At 40.4% G+C, this 23009-nt stretch overlaps 1 protein-coding gene across 1 annotated transcript in view; it reads left to right on the top strand.

Annotated features, from left to right (window-relative positions):
• Window positions 1–2083: 2083 nt before the first annotated feature.
• The window catches only part of MYT1L (myelin transcription factor 1 like), a gene marked incomplete at its 3' end in the record, with an annotated part of 247086 nt that continues 226160 nt past the window's right edge, over window positions 2084–23009 (top strand). Inside the window, exon 1 of the mRNA XM_082756512.1 lies at window positions 2084–2178. The remainder of the gene's footprint in view (window positions 2179–23009) is intronic.

The following is a 23009-nucleotide window of genomic DNA, read 5'->3' as shown; positions in this document are numbered from 1 at the left end:
CCCTCAGTGCTGCTCACAGCCTCTGGCCTTGGTGCTGAAACCCGGGTGCCACGTTCTCCAGAACTACTTAACCTGTATTGGTAAATAACAACATACTGCTTAAGCAAAAATAGAAGGGTAGATCATCTGAAGTACTTAATAAACTTTTTTTTTTTTTACACTATGATTCAGTGGATAATTATTTCTTACCTGCAGTTGACTTAAAACTTGAAGTTACACAGTGTATTACAGTCATTTTCTACCTAAGAGTAAATCAGTCTATCCTTACTTCGGAAAAGTTCATTCTAAGATCACATGCATTCTAAGTAACATTAAGGCCATCATGATGATGCATGCACAACTGTATATAAAATTTAAATATTTTTTTATTTTTTTTTTAAGCAGTAAATTACTAGAATTAATAGTTTACTCATATAATTACAGAGAATAAAATGCTTTCCTACAATTAAATAATGGCCTCAGAATGTCACCTTAGAAGAATAACGAAAAGCTAAAAATCAAGAATTTTAGATTCTTATGAGAAGTTATGGGTTTTATGCATAACTCTGTTTTAGCTAGTTGAACTATTTATGTGAGAAATTGATATTGAGACCCGATTCTTAAATTATGAAATAATTTTATGAAATAAATGTTGTTTCATTTGTGAAAAAGACTCGTTTCCTATGCAAAGTTACAGAAATTTTCATATAGTTTCATACATTATTTTGAAGATGAAAAGCCCCTGTTTTTCTAAAAATGTAAAAAAAAAAAAAAAAAAGTAATAAAAGAATACTTAGTGTATTTACATGCAAATGGTTTGTTTAATAGAAAATAGTTTTTAATCATATTAATGATCCCATTTTTCAATCTTGTAGAATATTTTCTTGCCTGAAAAGTAACATGTAAGAAATTGAGTACAGTATCTTTTAGAGGATTTATGGTAATGCTGCTGAATTTAGCTGAGCATAAACATCATGGTGAGCCCCTAAGGGTCTCTTCATTTTCCCGACACACTCCACTGCTGCCCCATTAACACTTCGTCTGTTATTGCCATCTACTCAATTTAATGAGTGTCTTTGAATTTGAAGTTCTACACAAGAAACAATAGCTAAAATTAGCTATTGGTAATAGCTAATTTTGGTATTGGTAGTAGGTGTACCTACTGCAGCTTTCAGCAATGTATACTATTCCCTTTGTAATTTTTTAAAATAAATACTACATTTTTATTTTTCTGCAGTATAGTTATACCATGACATTTTCTTTAATTATGGTACACACTAATCACAAGCACTGAGTAATGACTGCAAATATAATCCTGTATCTGTCTTTGCAAAAGGTAAACACATGCTTAATAACTTCTAGAGGAGGCTTTTCCTTACCTTAAAATTCTTTCTATTAATAATGACACTTTAATGTGAAGAAAGAATAGTACTGCTGGAGACTTTGTGCTATCAAAGCAGAATATTATATTATTTCTTAGAAATTAGAAGATAGAGGTTAGGTACTGTTTTCTGACACCTGTATGAATCCAACTAACTGCTGTGAAGGGTCAGTATGTGGCTCATTATATTTGATTCCTAAAACTGAATTTAACAGATTTGTCTAAACACATACACAAAACTTCTTAAATTATGAAACCACAGGATGTATTATCAGACAAGGGCTCAACACAATTTAAAGCCAGAATAATGCTGCACTGGGATAGATCATAGGATTTAAGAACAATGTTCTAGTCTTGCATTGATTATTAAGTTATCAGCAAAAACAAAAGATTGCTCTAAATCACCTTAGATACTTAACTGATACGGAAAGTCTCCGAAGGGCCAAATAAAAACTCTGAGTCATTGAATAAATTTTTGTTCCAGAAAACGGAGGAATTAATTTTGATATTAGATTATTATTATTATTATAATTATTGTTATTGTTATTGTTATTGTTATTGTTATTGTTATTGTTATTGTTATTGTTATTGTTATTGAATGCATTTATTGACAGCCTATTTTAAAAGCTAGAATAAAACAAGTGATTTTCTCTGTTCTTTGAAAGCTTTCTACCCTGTAGTAAAGCTATTTTTTTCCTTTTAGAAAATGAATCTGGAAGAAAATTGGTGACTCCAATCCAGTGGACCTACAAGCACTCTGACAGGCTCAGAGAGCAGAGTCTGGACCAAAGAGCAATTACCCCACCAAACGATTTCAGGTACAATTGACCTAAATATAACACTCTCTTTTGATTATTGACAAGAGTTCATTTCCTGTAGTGCTTTTCCCATTTGCTACTCTTGGTAACCACTGTGATCTTATCTTCCTGGTGCTGCATGACTTCTGGGATGCAGCTAAGAGTTCTGTTGTGCATTATCTTTAAACACACAATTCATGCTAAAAGAGTCATTTGCAGTTAAATTAGATGATGCATATATTATTCTTGCTGCTGAAGTTGCACAGAGCAGGAATGAGTGCCTGAATCCTAATGGACCTGGATGTGATGAAATTCTTTTTACTGTGAAATCAGAAAAGTAGTTAACCCTAAAGAAATAGGAGGTTTTATTTCACTAAACTGTAACAGTATCTTCCACTGAGCAGGATGGAGAGGTTGGCAAAATTGCTATTTATTTTTTTGTATACTTGTATTTATACATACAGTATGGCTTCCCTTAGTGACATCCTACCTACAGGCACTTGCTGTAGCTATCATGCACTGGCACGAAAAACATACAAGTATATGCACTGGGTGTAAAAGTGTACAAAAAGTGAATGAACAGAATTAAGAGAATGGTAGTGTTACAACACACTTCAGTTTTGAAGAATATATATATTTTCAGGCATTACTTGCAAACTTGTGCAAAATGCAGGATACATTTGCACTCCACGTATGTGGAATATACAAAACATACTTAGTGTTCATCATAGAGATTTTTTTACATCCTATTTCCTTTACTGAATTATTTGGAAAAAACATACATTGCTCAGAAATCCAGAAGGCTAGTATTAGAGTTCATGAAGGGCATCTGTTGGAGAGCTGTTTTTTGTTGTTGTTGTTGTTTTTGTGTTTTTTTGTTTGTTTGTTTGTTTGTTTGTTTCAGTTTTATGAACTAATGTAGTAGGGCACAGCTGTACTAGTTATTTTCCTGCATGTTTATCTGTTTTTCAAAGAGAACTCCAAAATGCATATTTTATTTTGGAAATAAACTCCACAAATAGTCATAGGTCCCACTCATCAAAGTATTAGTGAAAAGTTTATCTGAAAGCTGAATAAACTGTAAGATAAAGACACATATATTGGTCTGTTGAGTTGGTTCTTTTGATGATGATGGACAACAGTTATAAATGTAGTTAGACTTAGGAATTTTATACTACATTCTAAAAAGCAACAAATAGGAATATCTGAATTTGATGTTACTCAGAAAAAAGCACATGGTATCCTTATTAATGTTATCCTCTCTAGAGGATTTATTTTTTTTTCTCTCTACAAACATGGAAGTTTTTGTCTAGATACACAGACTTAATGATCCTCATTCTAAGGTAGGAAACTGAGGCAAAAAAAATTTAAGTGATATACCAAAGCTTTACAGGAAATGAAAATAGAATAATGTCTAGATTCTAGGTTTCCTAACCTTTATTCTGATACCTATTAAAATTTATGTTTATAGGACATTTTTGTTAATGAAAGTTATGTCTTAAAGCAATCTAAAAAAGTAGCTCTCCCTGCTGTGCTGTGTATTACCAAGCTTTCAGACAATACTCTATGCAATATTGTGTTCAGTTTTATGTTTTACTTTAATAATAATAATAATAATTAATAATAATAATAATTTGCAGAATTTTTTGTATTTTCTGTTACTAGGCAGTTATAAAGACAGAAAAAAAGCTTACAAATATACTAACTAAGGAAAGATGTGGAGAGGCGTTATATTTCACTATAAAACAAGATAAATCAGTTATTCAATTGCATATTAATTAAGTTATTGTAAGAATAAACTTAGATTAAATATAAGAGAAAACTTCTGATTTATTTTCCCCAATCTACTGTGATGAATTACCGAGGCACAGCACATCACAGTGGATTAAGCAACAGTAATTTGAAATAGGCTCAGGAGAGATCTTATTGCTGTCTACAACTACCTGAAAGAAAGTTGTAGGGAGCAGGGGGTCAGCCTCTTGCATTCCTCTGATATGCAGAGGAATATCAGATGCTCAGGTTTTGTTAATTATTACCTTTATATGTTAGGCTGGCAGGCACACAGTTGTACATACCTGAAATGAATATATCAGTTTAAAACTTAGGTGCTAACCCTGAAAACGCCATGTAAGCTCCCTTCTGTGTGTGAATAGTATTTCTGATGATTGCTTACTTCAAAAGATGACAGATAGAAAAAACATCTGAGTCTTTTATTAAGCCCTATCTTGTAGTATATTATGGATCTAATGAAAAGTACAACATCTAAAGTATTTTTAAATATAGTTATTTGATATTTTCAGGGATGGTTCCTTATGTGATACAGATCCATAGTAGAAGCTATCATAGATAAGAATCTTAAGCCACCTTATCCCCGCTGCTTTATTCATTTACTCTACCATCACAGTGAAAAGTGATAGTAAAGCAACCCTAATTAGGCAGTGTAGGAATTTGTAGTATGCAACTTTCTTCTTAGCCAGCTTTATATTCTTCCTGCTTGTTCTACAGTGCCTCAGGGAATGAGAAAAAGTCTGGTCCATTAATTAGAGAATTAGTTTGAAGTTGGGGAAGACAAGATCAGACTTTGTCTATGTTACAAACTTCCTAAAAGACACTTAGCTAAGTACTGAGCAAAATTCAGCAAGACCAGGGATTTTCTCTGCTTTTGAAGTACAATCAGGTGTCTTTTCAGTATCTTAGTTACTCCAATGATAAATTTCATAAATCTTAGCTTCCTTAATCAACTGTCTATGCTTCTCTATCATACTGTTCTTACATAAGGGTATTGATAGACTTGCAAGGATGTAGCAAAATAATGCTTTATGTTAGTTCAGACATAGTATTACAGATATACTGTCATGATGATGAGTTCATATTAGTTCTTGGCAGTATAAGCCTACCTAATATGACCTTCTAAAAAAGAAAAATTCCTCAATCAAAATGTCACATGTTGCTAAATTTACAGTTTATAATTTACCACAGTAAACATAAGTAGTAGAAATCATCATGTAGAATTGCATTCTTTCTCTCTCCCCCTCTCTCTCTCCAGACTTCAGTGGTTTTAAAAATGAGGCACTAGGCTCTTTAAATTATGGTTTCTAGGCAGCATCTCTGCTCTTGTGAACAGGCATGGTTGTTTATATTTCATGGGCCAGCCAACTGTGATTGATCACAGGCTTCTGCTGATGTTAGCAGGCCAAAGAGGACATTTATGTTAAAGCTAAAAATGTCAGGACAGGGCCATACCACCAATAAGAAGTAGGGAAAAAAAAATAAATCCTATGTTTTTAAGAATATCAAGCTCAGCCTGCCAGAATACTTAATCCTTAAATCATTCTGAAAATATGTGGGATAAGAAATCAAATTAAACCCATTACCAAGGGCACAGTCTTTCATCACTACACTAGGAGTTATAGGTGTAAATCTCTGCATACCAAGTGGAAACAAAATATTAGTAAAAATGTTTTGTAAGATAAATCTATTGATGATAGACATAGTATTTTTTGTAGTAAATACCTAGGAAGTGTTGGAGTAATTAGATTAGAAGAGGTAAAAAATTATTTTGCTAGATCATTCTCTCTTTTTGAGAGTGAACCTTCCCTTTTCTACTTTTTTTTTTTTTCCCTAGCATTTTATGAAGAAGTGTTGTCACATAGGTTTATTTCAACCAATTTCCATTTTTTAGATTTCTTTTTTATGTGATCATAAATGATTCTTTTGTCTTTATGGATATTGGGTTACAAATTCTGGCAGACAAAAGAAAATTAGCACATATGCATGATTTGCTTTTTTCCACGTCAGATAAATGATTAAGTATTGTTTAGCTGCTATACGCAACTGAATTATTCTGAAGCCAAGAAAGACACAGAAGACTAATTTGAAGGCCAACTGGAATTAAGAGAAAGACTTAATTGGTCAAGTAGAACTTAGATCAGGGTTGATTTAGGTCAGAACTATACATTTTATACTGTAGAAATAAAGTTCTTAATAAAAAAAAAAAAAAAAAAGAAGACTTAAAAAAGTTCACACATAGAGAAAAAAGAGGTACAGAAGCACATTTCTACAGTAATATATTAATCTTCAGTGTTGTGGTGGTTTTACCCTGCTGGGCAGCTAAACACCACAACCGCTCTCTTACTCCCCCTCCTTTAGATGAGGAGGGGGAGAAGTAAAGCAAATAACAACTCACGGGTTGAGATAAGGATAATTTAATTAAAGGGAAATAATTATAATAATTAAATAAAGACTACCATGAACTAAACAATTTAACTAAGGGGATATAAAAAGGGGGAAAGGGGAAAAGGGAGGGGAAAAGGAAAAATAAAAAGAAGGGAGGAAAACAAACAAACAAAATAAATGAAGGCTATGTGGTAGTGCAGAGGAAAGAAATTACTCTCTACTTCCCACAAATGAGCGATGATTGACCACGTCCTTGAAGCAAGGCCTCAACGCACGCAGCCGGTGTTCAAGAGGAGGACCGATGTTTTCCCAACGAGAGCCCACCCCTCCCCTCTTCTTACTGTTTCCATCTTTTATTGCTGAGTGTGACATCACATGGTATGGAATATCCCTTTGATTGGTTTAGGTCAGCTGCCCTGATGATGTTTCTCTCCTCACTTTTTGCCCACCCCCTAGGAGGGTTAGAGAAAGGCCCAGTGCTGTGCCACTCTGCTCAGTAGTAGACACAACACTGGTGTGATAACACCGCTGTTCCAGCTACAAGTACAGAGTACGGCATTGTATGGGCTGCTGCCGGGAAAGTTAACATTCCAGCCAGACCCAGTACAAGTGTACCGAAGAATGCCACGGAAAGGAAAATGCTTGATAAAAAATATAAAGAATCATATCAAATAAGTAGTTAGTGTCAATTGAAGATACACGTATTCTACTCAATCAAAGCTATAATAAGAAACTGTTTTAATTTTTATGTATTTATTTATTTTTAAAGTGTGGCAGGAGGACAAGACATGCAGAGTCTTAGGAACTAAGTAGTCTTTTCTGTATACAAATACAAATACATTTTTACATTTTCTGACTGTAGTATGATCTCATTAATGTTATTACAAACAAAATTTAAAGAAAGAATACAGAGCACTAAAAGTTTCCTTTTTTCTTCCACACTTTTGAGAAGCTGCAAAGGGAGTAGGACTTCCATTTCACAGTCACCTTGCACATTTCATGAGGGAGCTGCTTGATTGTGGTTTTGGACAGAGCAAGGCAGATCTCAGCAGGTCTTGGTAGTATTGTCCCCCTTGACCTTGTGGATGGATTTCTGTTTCAAAATCCTACAGAATTTAAAAAATTCTGCTGAAAATTCTGCTGAAAATTCTGCTGAAAATAACATTCACTCTTGTTGTACTCCTTTGCATGGCTTCTACAGTGAAATTTGTCTGTCCTAATGTAGATGTCTTTTGTATCTAAACTGGCTTTGGTTAGGCTGCCTTTATAGTCAGTAAAGAGAAATAGACACTTTTAGGGCATGATTCATCTCTTTATAAGGTAGACATCTAAATATGTCAAATGAATCACACTCTAGAATACTATATTCCTTATTAGTGAGAATAAAGGAAACCTAGGGATCAGCTTAGATGCTGATGCCTATATTAGAAATATCTAAAATGAAGTGAAATGAATTCTGTCTATAGGTACCGAGTCAGAGCTCAAAGTCAGAGAGTATCCTATGTTTCAGGAAGAAACTTTTCCTTCTCCATGTAACTCCTGGTTACATGGTACCAGGGTGCATGACCTACGGTCACTTAATGGTAAATTAAAAAAAGAAAAAAAAAATTACATACCTATCTTCTCCCATTTAATACTTTATGATGTGAAAACAGAGTAGATTCTATTGTATAGATAGGTAATTTATGTACATCTATATAATTTGGTAATTGTATTTATTTACTTTATTTTATTTATTATTTTATAATTTATATATAATGTATAATCATCAGTTATTCCACTATTTCCACAGGGGTATAATTATTTTTTTAAACTGTCTATTAATAATTTCCATGTACAGGATCTTATCATTGCTTTGAATGGTCTTTGTAAACCATTTCAGAATGGGAAACAAATACTTTTTTCTCAACCTGAAATCTCTGCACATAGATGGAGAACTGAACATATGCAATCAATTTAGGCTAGTAAACTAATTTAAATTATATCCACATCATAATCATTACTGTTAGTGCCAGAGTTTCATTAAACTCCCCACTAGACAAACTGGTTAGTGCAATATTGCTGAAAGTTCCCATGATGAAGATTTTCAAGTGCTAAAAAATGATTTTTGCAGAAAGGTTCTCTGTTGTTCATTGCTGTTGTTATGTTTGCTTTAAGTATCAACTATAAACAATACAATGGAACATACAAGAATGAGCAACAACATTTATTATATATTTAAAAGACAAAATCAACAAGTAATGATCTGTAATCTGTCTAAAACACTTGAAGCCTAATGAAGTTTTTCACATTCCACTCTTCCATTGTTTGCAAAACTCCAAATCCTAGCAAACCTGCAAGACTTTTGTCAGATGCATGCCCAAGAGTAGCACAAGGATGACAGCCTGGAGTACGCAGATTGCTAGAGAGGCTAGCAGGTGCCAAAACATGCTGTTTCATGACCCAGTGTAAACATGCCAAAAATAATCGCAACTGTACTTCAGTTTAAAAAACAAACAAGAAAAAAAAAAAAAAAAAAAAAAAAAAAAAACAGGCTTCAGAAATATGGTCTGTAAAACTAAATCTGATATTAAGCAAGAAATTTAAGAAGTTTGAAGCTGGAAAAGAAGTGTTCTGATGCAGAAGCTCTGCAACAAATTTACTGTGTTCAGGTTGTGATACTTTTTGGCCCAAATCCATATTTTACCACTTAAAAAGATGGCCTATTTTTCAAAAGTAACTGGGACCAAAACTACAGTGGATTCCACAGATTAAAACATGAAATCACAGAATGAGGTTTCAATGAGGTTTGAAGGGACCTCCAGAGATCATCTAGTCCAACCCCTCTGCTCAAGAGGGGTTACTTAGAGCATGTTACTCTGGAATGCATTCAGGTGAGTTTTGAATGTCTCCAAAGAAGGAGACTCCGCAACCTCTCTAGGCAGCCTGTTCCAATGCTCTGTCACCCAAACTGTAAAGAAGTTCTTCCTCATATGATGATGAAACCTCCTGTGGTTCAATTTATACCCATTACACCTTTTCCTGTCACTGGCCACCACTAAGAAGAGTTTGGCCCCCTCAGGTATTCATGGAGGTTGATAAGATCTCCTCTCAATCTCCTCTTCTCTAGGCTAAACAGGTCCAGCTCGCTTAGTCTTTCCTTTATAGGACAGATGCTCCAATCCTTCCAATCCTTAATCATCTTCATGGCTCTACACTGGACCCTCTCTAGAAATTCTACATTGCTATTGTACTGGGGAGACCAGAATTGCACACAACATTCCAGGTGTGGCCTCACCAGTGCTGAGTAGAGGGGGAGGATCACCTCCCTTGACCTGCTGTCCATACTCCTCTTGATGCAGGCTATCCCATTGGCCTTTTTGGCCACAAAGACACAGTGCTGGCTCACGGTTAACTTGTTGTCCACCATGACCCGCAGGTCCCTCTCCACAGAGCTTCTCTCCAGCAGGTCAACCCCCAGCCTGTACCTAGGGTTCTTCCTCCCCAGCCGCAGGATCCTGCACTTGTCCTTGTTGAACCTCTCTGCCCAGCTCTCCAGCCTGTCCAGGTCCCTCTGAATGGCCACACAGGGCTCTGATGTGTCAGCCACTCCTCCAAACTCTGTATTGCCTGCAAACTTGACAAGGGTGCACTCTGTCCCTTCATCTAGGTCATGGATAAATAAGTTGAATAGCACTGGCCCAGTACTGACCCCTGGGGGACACCACTAGCCGCTGGCCTCCAACTAGACTCGCATCCTTGAACACAATGCTCTGAGCTCTGCCATCCAGCCAGTTCTCAATCCACCCCAACATCCTCTCATGGATTTCACACTTGCAGAGCTTGCCCAGGAGGATGTTATGGGAGACAATGTCAAAAGCCTTGCTGAAGTCAAGGTAGACAACATCCAGTGCTCTCCCTTCATCCAGCCAGCCAGTCATCTCATCGTAGAAGGCTATCAGGTAGGTTAAACACAACTTCCCCTTGATGAATACATGTTGACTGCTTCTGATCACCTTCTTTTCCTCCCCATGCTTAGAGATGGCCTCAAGAATGAGCTGCTCCATCACCTTTCCAGGGATGGAAGTGAAGCTGATTGGCCTGAAGTTTCCTGGGTCTTCCTTATTGCCCAAACTAAATTGAGCTATTCAAGTCACATGCAAATGTGGACTAACTACCTTATTTTTCCTGTCTTTCAGAGCTGTAGCATTTAGCTGCCTTTATTTACAATGGTTTCAAATATGTGAATAGCAATAAAAATTTCTTTGGATGTGCATGGGACGTAAAATCAATTTATTTTATTATTAAAAGTAAAGGTAGATTCATAGCAATAAAATATGTATGTTTTCATCAACCTGATGCAATTTGCTGTAGACAATATAAGATCCAAAGTCTATGTTAAGCTATTGCATTTAACTTCAAAGAAAACTGTGGTAACTGAACTTGAACTTGGAAAATGCACTGCAAAAGTTTTCAGAATCACTGAAATAGTCAGTACTGTGTGTTTAGTATGTAAAATAATACAATAAAATATATTACTGAAACTGAAATACAAAGTCAGGGATGAAAAGGAGTTAAAAAAAGTAGGTGTGGAATTTCATTCAGATTTTAAATATTGTATTTAATTCTGAAATCTTTCTGTCACTGTAGCCGTTTGTGACTCTGCTTCTGAATGCATATTTTGTAAAGTAGATAAAAGTTATTAAGAATTAAGGATAGTAAACATGACAGAGGAATGATGATTCTTATAGATCATAGAAAACTGAAGAAATGACCATGTGATAAACATTTTAAGCCAAAAAGGTATTTCCATGGTAACAAGCTCTTTATCTTAAAATTTGATTATGAACGCAAAGCCTAGGAGCCTAAAGTTTAAGTGGAAACATATAGCATATGATGCAAGCAGGACAGACAGCAACTTATTCTTCTGAAATTTATGGACACGTGTATATGGTACATGTTGGCAAGTACCTACTGAGCTGGCTATGTGAAAATGAAAAAAAAAAAAAAAAGAAGAAATAAAAACTAGTACACAGTCTATTTATTCATCAGCAAGACATAGACTTCCTCTGAACCATGGTAAGCCAGACAGTGCGCACTTTAAAATAAATAAATAAATAAAAATATTACATCCTTTAAGGTTTTACCTTCTATATATGCTTAAATATATGCCTCACCTCAGTGTCAGATAAGATCTGGCAAGGAACACAAGGAACAGGTCCTCCTAGAAACTAAGGTAAGGCACATAGAAAATAAGGAGGTGATTGGTAGTGTTATAAATGGCTCAGGATTCAAATTAGGATTAAATAAAAAAAATAGGATTTATTGAAAGAATATAAAGGAATAGAGGTAAGCAAACAGCGCTGGGTGCACCGGGAGTCTCCGCTCCACCAGGACGCACACCAGTTACATCAAGCAGCTGATTTTTATGCTCCTAGACTAATACATATTCATTACTACTTCTAAAAAAAATAGATTATTAAAATTAGCTTCCGGGGTGCAGTCCCTCCTACTGGAGCATGCGCGGTCTCCTCTGGGGTCTCTTCTGGGGGTCTCTAGGGGTCTTCCATGCTGAAGGCTCGCAGTCTTCCTCTTCCCCTTTGTACTTACTGGGCACCATCCCAAGTTTACAGAACACCTTCTTCAAAACACCTTCTTCAAATCTTGTCTCCCAGCCGCTTTTCAGCTTCTTTCTCGGCCCCCCCATAACCAGATACCAAAGATCCACATAGTATCCCATAACAGTCAGTAGTTGTTATCAGTTGTTCTGAAACTCCCAGACACACGGGTAATTAAAACATTCTTCCCCAGCCATTCACAGACACATCTATAGCAGTGTTAGAAATAGAAGTCCGGAATAACAAAAGCAAACAGGTTCATAAATTTAAGAAGTGATAAATTGGCTAGAATGAGGAATGAGGGGGAGACTGGGACACACTGCAGCTGTGGTTCAAGCATTGAATTGCCAGTGCAGGGCCCAGAGGCAGACAGGATTCAAACATTTCAAACAGAATTGTTCTTTATGGACACGAATTGTTAAAACATTCCTCACAATCCCTTATCTTCTTTTCAATATCCCCAATTCGTGTCTCTTCTGTTATTAATAATTGGATTTCATCAGTTTGTTCTTGGAGGGTCCAATTCTTAAACATCATAATTGACATATCCCCTTCCCTTTTTAATGAAGTTATTACAAATGTACTATTTATCACCCGGTGTATTAATAATGTAAGACAAGGTATCATACAAGGTATATACAATAACATAATTACACCACATGACAATAAAAATAACACTCTTTTAACCCATGGTCCACCAGGCAGCCATGAAAATAAATCCCATTCCATATCCTTCCAGGTTTGTGTTTGCTCGCTCACCTCCCCCCCTTCCTTCTCTGGGATGGGAGAGAGAAATGGGAAAGTGAAGCCTGTGAGTTGAGATAAAAACAAGAAAATAATAACAATAATAATAATAACAATAATGATGATAATAGTACTACTAGTAATAATGTGTACAAAACAAGTGATGCACAATGCAATTGCTCACCACCCGCTGTCCGATGCCCAACCCAACCCCGAGCAGTCCGGCCCTCCTCCCAGCCTGCCTGCTGACAGGACAGTGAGAAGCTGAATTTGGCTTGGTCCTTGGCTTGGTGTAAGCACTGCTCTGTAACAATTAAAAACAATTAAAACACCAGCATATTATTAACATTCTTCTCATCCTAAACCAGAACATAACATTCTATCAGTTACTAGGAAGAAACACCCTTTTTATCAATCTTTAAACAGCAATTACTAAAGCTAAATTTTCCACAGACTTCTCCTTCTTGTGCTAGTAAATAATCCAAAGCTAGGCAATTTTGATACAAAGCAGTTCTCATCTTTATAACTCATTTAAATCAGTTCTCATCATTTATAACTATTTCTATTACAGCTAATAATTCTATTAAGTATATATACTGGGGTCCTATAGTCCCAGGATCTGTCTTCTGCCCACGTAGCTGGATCATAATAGGCAAACGCCTTCAGTCAAGGAGTTAGGCCCGCTTTCAGGGTCACTTCAGGCTTGTGTTACCGTTCGGCCTGTCAGGGTGATCCAGCTCCTGTAAAACGAATCACAATTTTATATAGGTTTAAAAAAAAGGTTTTTTTTTATGTTATTTTCTCGGGACAACCTGATCTTAGTGTGGGAGAAGTCCGGTCGAGGCCCTCTCACTCAGCAGTCAATACCCATAGGGGTTGCCTCCCTCGGTAGACCATACACACCGCAGTGGAGGGTCCTGCCCCGGTCTTGCCTTCTCCGTTTTCTCCCTTTAGGCTTGTCCCCTTTATTTAGCATCCTTCATTCATGCAGAGCCTCGTTGCCAGAATATTAGTTCTCCCTTAGCTTGAGTTTCAGTTTCCCAGGAGTGGACTCAACCCTCCAAGTTTCAGTAGTTACTGGTCCTTTTATTCTGGATGCGTGGGTCCCTTTCTGCAGTTCTCACAGCTGTTTCAGTAGTCAGTAAAACAAGGTACAGTCCCTCACATCGGGGGTTCAGTGATTCTTCCCTCCCATGGCTGCTTGTTGAAACACTTTCTTTTTTATCTTCTGACAAGTTAAATAACAGTTATCTAATTTGCTTTGCCGTATGGCCCTTTCCAGGTTCCTGTAGCAGGATTCATCTGATAGCCACGGCTACATTCACATTTGTAGCCACATTTCAGGTTGATACAGATTTGACTACAGATACCAGGGTTTTGGCATTCATCAATACCTCCACAGTTTCTCTTGTTTACAAACTCAAACTCAGCTGGACAGTCACATTCATTTATGTTGCATTCCTTCAGGGGCTCATCACCCCAGTCCTTGCAGTCTCTCTGCTGGTTACACACTTTATTGATATCTATGCATTCTCCACTTCTGCACTTGAATTTGCCAGGTCCAGAGCACTGAATAACATTGTTTCATCAGTGCCATCCAGACAGTCTCTCAGACCACTGCACTGCCTACTCCTATGGACACAGTTCCCATCTTCACATCTGAACTGGTCTGGCCTGCAGGTCCAGGAAGGGCAGTTAATTTCATCACTTCCATCCTTACAATAAGGATCTCTGTCACATCGCCACTTCTTGTAGATACATTCTTGTAGATACAAGTCACATTGTCGGGCGAAGGTGAGCAGCAGGCAGAGCGCTCCGCACCGTCACCTGTGTCACTTATACTACTCCTATTACCCATGCTGTTAGTGTCAGTGGCATCCTCCTTTTCTTTTTGCCACTGACCATTCACCACAAATGGATGAGACACATGATTACTAGTTAGGAAAGAGAGTGTAACGTCTGCTATACGGCTGCAGGCAGTGCCAGCTGCAACCTTAGGTTTGTGAAAGAGCCTGCCGGTGGTCATTTGGCAGTGTAATCTGCGTCTCTGCACTCCTGCCCTGCAATAGAGCTAAGTCGTCATTAGTAATGGTTATAACATCAATCTGGGGACTAATAGTCCTTTTTGCATTGCAAGATAAACCTTTTATAAAAAGAATGCTAGAGTGAAGCAGCACAGCCGCTGCTGCCGCTGCCTCCATGGTTACGTCAGACAGGCTCTGATCTCCCGTAGCAACTCGATCTCGGATGTTCCGCAATTACTTCAATTTCCCCGCGTTTTGCAGCTTCTGTCAGGTCTATTCTTTGTCTCTCAGAGCCGTCCGTGGCTCTGCAGCGTCCCAGGGCTCTCTCCGTCCAGCGGTAGTCCCTCCGTAGTTTCTCTGGTCTCCCAGCGCCGCTCCAGTCTCTCGGCGCCGCTCCGGTCTCTCGGCCTGTTCAGGTCTCAGCGAGTCCAGGTCTCGGCCTGTGCGGGCCTCATATGTTGCAGGAAGCACAGCCGAAAGCACCAGTAGAGTCAGATCATGCTCCTGCCTTTTTCTTGTCACAGTCAAAACATTTAAGAGCAAAAATAGGATACACGAGATACACAAGATACACCGGGCCCATATATTAGGCACCACCACTCAAACTTGGATAAAACAGCACTTCTTTTCAGTCTGTCAAGCACTTCGTTCATCTCTGCCCACTCCCCTTGCAGAGAGTACAGAACCACGGATCGGAACTCTGCACTCGCTTTGCAGCAACGCTGCGTCTCACTCACACAGCACAATCGCACACGGAGGCCTCCAGCACATCTCATTCATACCACAGGAATATAACTTAGAATGATAACCAACCAAATAAGTATTGTTTCTGACTGTGTTCTTCGTGAAGTGACTTGTAACACTTTGTTTCAAACCCTTACACTTACACAAATACTTTCAACACAAAATACGTACAATATGCAAATATTACAATATACAAAATTTCAACACAAAATACAACACAAAATACATACATAAAAACACATACAATTATTAACACTCCAGTTAGTATCCCTCCAGCAGCCGAAAACATACCGTTTGTCTGCAGTTTCAGGAGATCTTTGCTCCTGCGGTGAGCAGCTGAGAGTGGAGTCCCCTCCGAGCAAAACGCTCAGGGTGCACCTAGGGGTGTCCACGCTGCAGCCGATCCCACAGCCGAGCAGAGTGTCTCCTGCCTGGCTCACCAAAATGACTCACAGAAAGCTGACTCCACAATCCGTAAGATTGTAAAGTAGGTATGTTTACTCAGTTCCATGCAGCACGGGGCGGGTAGTCCCACCAAAGTCGTACACGCCTAACATGGCAAATTGCTTTAGTAAAGAGTTACATATACATAAACATTCCTATACATATACATATTCCTAACCTGTCCCTTTGTGAACAGTCCTCCTTATCTCAGACCCCTTGATTAAAATCTGAACCATGAGGTTGTTTTTGATCTGGTTCTCGGGGTCCGAGAGGCTCCTGTTATCTGGTGGTATAAGTGCAGCACAGGCACAAATGCAGCACATATTCATTCTTAATCAATTGCTCTCTAATTTCTAATTCCATTGTTTCAGCTTGCTCTTTTCCGGATCCACAGCTATTCTACTATTAATGTTTAAAGCCTGACAGACCCCGTCCTCCGTGGATCAAAATACATGGGGTCTTAAGGGTTCTTTTGGTCATTCTATCATATAATACTGGATCATTTTCAATTTACTCTTTAATTTTCTGGGGCCCCTATTGTTCCAATTTCTAATCATTATTCGTAATGGACTTTTTGGTCATATATCTGGTAATTTGCTCCCTTTCTGGTCCTTGGTCTTCGATTTTATCTGACCCATCCGGGAATTTTACTAGTGGCAATTCCCACAGCCCTTGGTTGCCCCCAGTGAGAGTGTCTTGCAGGGGGTTTAGGACCTATCACCCACCCACGTATCACTCCATTCACCAGCCCAGCCCCCCCCGACAGGAGATTAGAACTGGTGAGAAAACAAAAAGACCTCCACGCTGACTTTAGAAGTCTGTTACACTCTCACACACAAACACGGGCAACCGTACCTTTACCCAACCGGACGGTATCTTACGAATCAGTCGTCTTCGTCCAGAGTCCAACCGGACGGTATCCACAAGCGTCTTCGTCTGGGATCGAACCAGACGGTATCCAAACGACTGTCGTCTTCATCCGGTTCGATTCCGGACACCGGAATCCAACCGAACGGTATCCAAACGACCCTGTCGTCTTCGTCCGGATCTTCGCGCGCAGAATTACGGGCACAAAAACACAGCCGGCAAGGGAGCTCAAAAAAAATCAAATTCTTTGCTTACCTTTATTCAGGTTCAGGATGGCATTAGTCCCGATCTGAGTCAAACAGGAGCCACCAAATGGTGGGGCGCCCCTCCTAGATTAAATCAGAATTCAGGAACTATAGCCATCCCGGACGAGCCCCCAAATTGTTATAAATGGCTCAGGATTCAAATTAGGATTAAATAAAAAAAATAGGATTTATTGAAAGAATATAAAGGAATAGAGGTAAGCAAACAGCGCTGGGTGCACCGGGAGTCTCCGCTCCACCAGGACGCACACCAGTTACATCAAGCAGCTGATTTTTATGCTCCTAGACTAATACATATTCATTACTACTTCTAAAAAAAATAGATTATTAAAATTAGCTTCCGGGGTGCAGTCCCTCCTACTGGAGCATGCGCGGTCTCCTCTGGGGTCTCTTCTGGGGGTCTCTAGGGGTCTTCCATGCTGAAGGCTCGCAGTCTTCCTCTTCCCCTTTGTACTTACTGGGCACCATCCCAAGTTTACAGAACACCTTCTTCAAAACACCTTCTTCAAATCTTGTCTCCCAGCCGCTTTTCAGCTTCTTTCTCGGCCCCCCCATAACCAGATACCAAAGATCCACATAGTATCCCATAACAGTCAGTAGTTGTTATCAGTTGTTCTGAAACTCCCAGACACACGGGTAATTAAAACATTCTTCCCCAGCCATTCACAGACACATCTATAGCAGTGTTAGAAATAGAAGTCCGGAATAACAAAAGCAAACAGGTTCATAAATTTAAGAAGTGATAAATTGGCTAGAATGAGGAATGAGGGGGAGACTGGGACACACTGCAGCTGTGGTTCAAGCATTGAATTGCCAGTGCAGGGCCCAGAGGCAGACAGGATTCAAACATTTCAAACAGAATTGTTCTTTATGGACACGAATTGTTAAAACATTCCTCACAGTAGCAACCGACATAGCTTCACTAAGGGCAGATTGTGCCTGATAAATTTGGTGGCTTCCTATAACAGGATTATAACATTGGCAGACAGGGGAAGAGCAACAACATCCTTATCTTCATATTGGAGACACATGGATTTGGTGGATAGACCACTTGATGAATAAGGAATCAGCTGAATGATCACACTCAGAGTTGCGGTCAATGGTTTAATGTCCAAGTGGAGACCAGTGACAAGTAGTATCCCTCAGAGGTTGGTATTGAGACTAACACTCGTTAATGTTTTTGTTGGTAACATGGACAGTATGATTGAGTGCCCCCTCAACAAGTTTGCCAATGACACCAAGCTTTGTGGTGCAGTCAATACACTGGAGGGAAAAGGATGCCATCCAGAAGGACCTGGACAGTCTTGAGACATGGGCCTGTATGAACCTCTTGATATTCAACAAAGCCAAATGCAAGGTCCTGCACCTGGGCCAAAGCACTCCTAAACACAAATAAACAAGCCTGAGCAGAAAATGGATTGAGAATAGCCCAGTGGAGAAAGACTTTGGTGTTCTGGTTGATGACAGCTCAACATGAGCTATCAGTGTGTATCTGCAGCCCAGAAAGCCAACCATGTCCTGAGTGCATTGAAAGAAAGGCCAGTAGATCAAGAGAGGTGATTCTTGCCCTCTACTTTGCTCTTTATGAGACCCCACCTGGAGTACTGTGTTCAGCTCTGGAGCACCCACCATGAGAAAGACATGGACCAGTTGGAGCAAGTCCAGAAGAAGACCATGAGGATGATCAGAAGATTGGGGCACATCTCCTATGAAGACAGGCTGAAGGAGTTGGAGTTATTCAGTCCGGAGAAGAGAAGGGTCAAGAGGGATTTTACAGTGGCCTTTCAGTACCTAAAGATGGCCTAAAAGACAGGTGGAGAGGGACTCTTTATCAGGGAGTGTGGTGATAGGATACGGTGTAATGGCTTTAAACTAAAAGAGAATAGATTTAAATTAGATATTCCAAAGAAATTCTTTACAGTGAGGGTAGTGAGGCACTGGAACAAGTTGCCCAGAGAAACTATGGATTGGGAGAAACTATGAATGGGAGAAACTTCCCATTCTTGGAAGTGTTCAAGACCAGGTTGGATGGGGCTTTGAGCAACACAGTCTGGTCTAGTGGGAGGTGTCCCTGCCCATGGCAGAGGGGTTGGTATTAGATTATTTTTAAGGTCCCTTCCAACCCAAAAAATTCTGTGATTCTATGATCCTGTGAAATATATAACCATGTATTACATTGTGATGGGTCATATCATTGAGTGTAAATGAAAGCAGGGAATGAACTCACAGAGCAAGATATGATCTCTGCTTTAGTATTCTAAGAGGCATAACTGTTCTTAAGCATGTTCTAAAATGAAACTATATTTAAAATGGAAGCAACTTAATTAAGCAGATATAGACATACCTACTACCAAATGTACAAAGGAGTTTGTGTTTTTCGCAAATAAAATCATTCATCCATATGAAAAAGAGGTGGCAAAGGGTTAATTTGGTTTAGTCTTTAATGTATTTGAACATGTATGTTTTGCTTCTACATCACTTTGGTTCTTACTAGTTATTTGCCTCATCATCTTTAGGTTATGAGAAGTAGTCAGCATGGATTCACCAAGGGGAAGTTGTGCTTGACCAACCTCACTGCCTTCGATGGTGGCATCACCAGCTGGGTAGATGAGGGGAAAGCAGTGGATGTCATCTACCTTGACTTTAGCAAGGCTTTCGATACTGTCTCCCATGACATCCTGATAGCAAAGCTGAGAAAGTGTGGGATAGAGTTGACAGTAAGGTGGGTTGAAAACTGGCTGACTGACTCTGTTCGCAAACAGAGAACGACTGGGGGGAGATGTGGTGGTTGAAAACTGTCTTGGGCAGAGTGACCATGAAATGGTAGAGTTCTCCATTCTTGGAGAAGCCAGGAAGGGGACCAGTAAAACTGCTGTATTGGACTTCTGGAGGGCCGACTTTGAACTGTTCAGGACACTAGTTGGCAGAGTCCCTTGGGAGGAGGATCTGAAAGGCAGAGGAGTCCAGGAAGGCTGGGCACTCTTCAAAAAGGAAATCTTAATGGCGCAGGAGCAGTCTGTCCCCATGTGCCCAAAGACGAGCTGGTGGGGAAGAAGACCAGCCTGGCTGAACAGAGAATTGTGGCTTGAGCTTAGGAGAAAAAAGAGGGTTTATAATCTTTGGAAAAGAGGACGGGCCATTCGGGAAGACTATAAGGATGTTGCGGGGCAGTGCAAGGACAAAATTACAGAATCACAGAATCACAGAATCACAGAATTTCTAGGTTGGAAGAGACCTCAAGATCATCCGAGTCCAACCTCTGACCTAACGCTAACAGTCCCCACTAAACCATATCACTAAGCTCTACATCTGAACGTCTTTTAAAGACCTCCAGGGATGGTGACTCCACCACTTCCCTGGGCAGCCTGTTCCAATGCCTAACAACCCTTTCGGTAAAGAAGTTCTTCCTAAATTAGAAAGGCCAAAGCTCATCTGGAGCTCAATCAGGCTACTTTCATTAAAGACAACAAAAAATGTTTCTCTAAATACATCAACTCAAAATGGAGGACTAAGGAGAATCTCCAGCCTTACTGGATGCGGGGGGGAACTTAGTTACAAAAGATGAGGAAAAGGCGGAGGTGCTTAATGCCTTCTTTGCCTCAGTTTTTAACGGCAAAACCAGTTGTTCTCTGGATACCCAGTACCCTGAGCTGGTGGGAGGGGATGGGGAGCAGAATGTGGCCCTCATTATCCATGAGGAAATGATTGGTGACCTACTACGGCACATGGATGTATGCAAGGTGATGGGGCCAGATGGGATCCACCTGAGGATACTGAGAGAACTGGTGGAGGAGCTGGCCAAGCCGCTTACCATCATTTATCAACAGTCCTGGCTATCGGGGGACATCCCAGTTGACTGGTGGCTAGCAAACATGATCCAATCTACAAGAAGGGCCGGAGGGTAGACCTGGGGAACTATAGGCCTGTCAGTTTGACCTCAGTGCCAGGGAAGCTCATGGAGCAGATTCTCTTGAGAGTCATCACGCAGCACTTACAGGGCAACCAGGTGAACAGGCCCAGTCAGCATGGGTTTATGAAAGGCAGGTCCTGCTTGATGAACCTGATCTCCTATGACAAAGTTACGTGCTTAGAGGATGAGGGAAAGCCTGTGGATGTGGTCTACCTTGACTTCAGTAAGGCTTTTGACACTGTTTCCCACAACATTCTCCTCAAGAAACTGGCTGCTCATGGCTTAGACTGGCATACACTTCATTGGGTTAAAAACTGGCTGGATTGCTGGGCCCAAAGAGTCATGGTGAATGGAGTCAAATCCAGTTGGAGGCCAGTCACTAGTAGCATTCCCCAGGTCTCAGTACTGGGGCCAGTCCTCTTTAATATCTTTACTGATGATCTGGATGAGGGGATCGATTGCACCCTCAGTAAGTTTGCAGATGACACCAAGTTAGATGTGTGTGTTGATCTGCTTGAGGGTAGGAAGGCTCTGCAGGAGGATCTGGATAGGCTGGACCGATGGGCTGAGGTCAACTGCATGAAGTTCAACAAGGCCAAGTGCCGGGTCCTGCACCTGGGGTGCAATAACCCCAAGCAGAGCTACAGGCTGGGAGATGAGTGGTTGGAGAGCTGCCAAGCAGAGAAGAACCTGGGAGTATTGGTTGAGAGTCAGCTGAATATGAGCCAGCAGTGTGCTCAGGTGGCCAAGAAGGCCAACAGCATCCTGGCTTGTGTAAGAAGCAGTGTGGCCAGCAGGTCCAGGGTAGTGATTGTCCCCATGTAATCAGCTCTGGTGAGGCTGCACCTCAAGTACTGTGTTCAGTTTTGCGCCCCTCGCTACAAGAAGGTCATCAAGGTGCTCGAGCGTGTCCAGAGAAGGGTGACAAAGCTGGTGAGGGGTCTGGAGAACAAGTCTTATGAGGAGCAGCTGAGGGAGCTGGGCTTGTTCAGCTTGGAGAAGAGGAGGCTCAGGGGTGACTTTATTGCTCTTTATTAGTACCTTAAAGGAGTCTGTAGTGAGGTGGGGGGTTGGCCTATTCTTCCATGTGCCTGGTGACAAGATGAGGAGGAATGGGCTAAAGTTGTGCCAGGGGTGTTTTAGGTTGGATATTAGGAAGAACTTCTTTGCTGAGAAGGTTGTTAGGCATTGGAATGGGCTGCCCAGGGAAGTGGTGGAGTCACCATCCCTGGAGGTCTTTAAGAGACATTTAGATGTTGAACTTAGTGATGTGTTTTAGTGGAGGACTTGTTAGTGTTAGGTCAGAGGTTGGACTCGAAGATCTTGAGGTCTCTTCCAACCTAGACAATTCTGTGATTCTATGATTCTGTGTCTGGACTAGCTCAGAGGGTGGTGATTGGTGACACAGAGTCTGGCTGGAGACCTGTGACTAGCGGTGTTCCCCAGGGGTCGGTGCTGGGTCCAGTCTTGTTCAACATCTTCATCGATGACCTTGATGAGAGAATAGTGTCAGCCCTCAGAAAGTATGCCGATGACACAAAGTTGGGAGGAGTGGCTGACACGCCAGAAGGCTGTGCTGCCATTCAGCAAGATTTGGACAGGCTAGAGAGATGGGTAGGAAGAAAACAAACTGGTTTAACAAGAGCAACTGTAGAGTCCTGCACATGGGAAGGAACAACATGAAGTATCAGTACAGGCTGGGGGACAACCTGCTGGAGAGGAGTTCTGAGGAGAAGGACCTGGGGGTCCTGGTGGATGACAGGTTGACCATGAGCCAGCAGTGTGCCCTCATGGCCAAGAGGGCCAGTGGGATCCTGGAGTGCATTAAAAGGAGCGTGGCCAGCAGGTCAAGGGAGGTGATCCTCCCCCTCTACTCTGCCCTGGTCAGGCCTCAACTGGAGTACCATGTCCAGTTCTGGGCTCCCCACTACAAGAAAGACAGGGATCTCCTGGAAAGAGTCCAATGGAGGGCCACAAAGATGATACAGGGCCTGGAGCATCTTCCTTATGAGGAAAGGCTGAGAGACCTGGGTCTGTTCAGCCTGGAGAAAAGAAGACTGAGAGGGGATCTCATCCATGTGTA

Source organism: Aythya marila (assembly GCF_965140915.1).
Source record: "Aythya marila genome assembly, chromosome: 3".
Classification (NCBI taxonomy): domain Eukaryota; kingdom Metazoa; phylum Chordata; class Aves; order Anseriformes; family Anatidae; genus Aythya; species Aythya marila.
The sequence above is the reverse complement of the archived record's forward strand: the minus strand, read 5'-3'. Positions and strand labels throughout refer to the sequence as shown.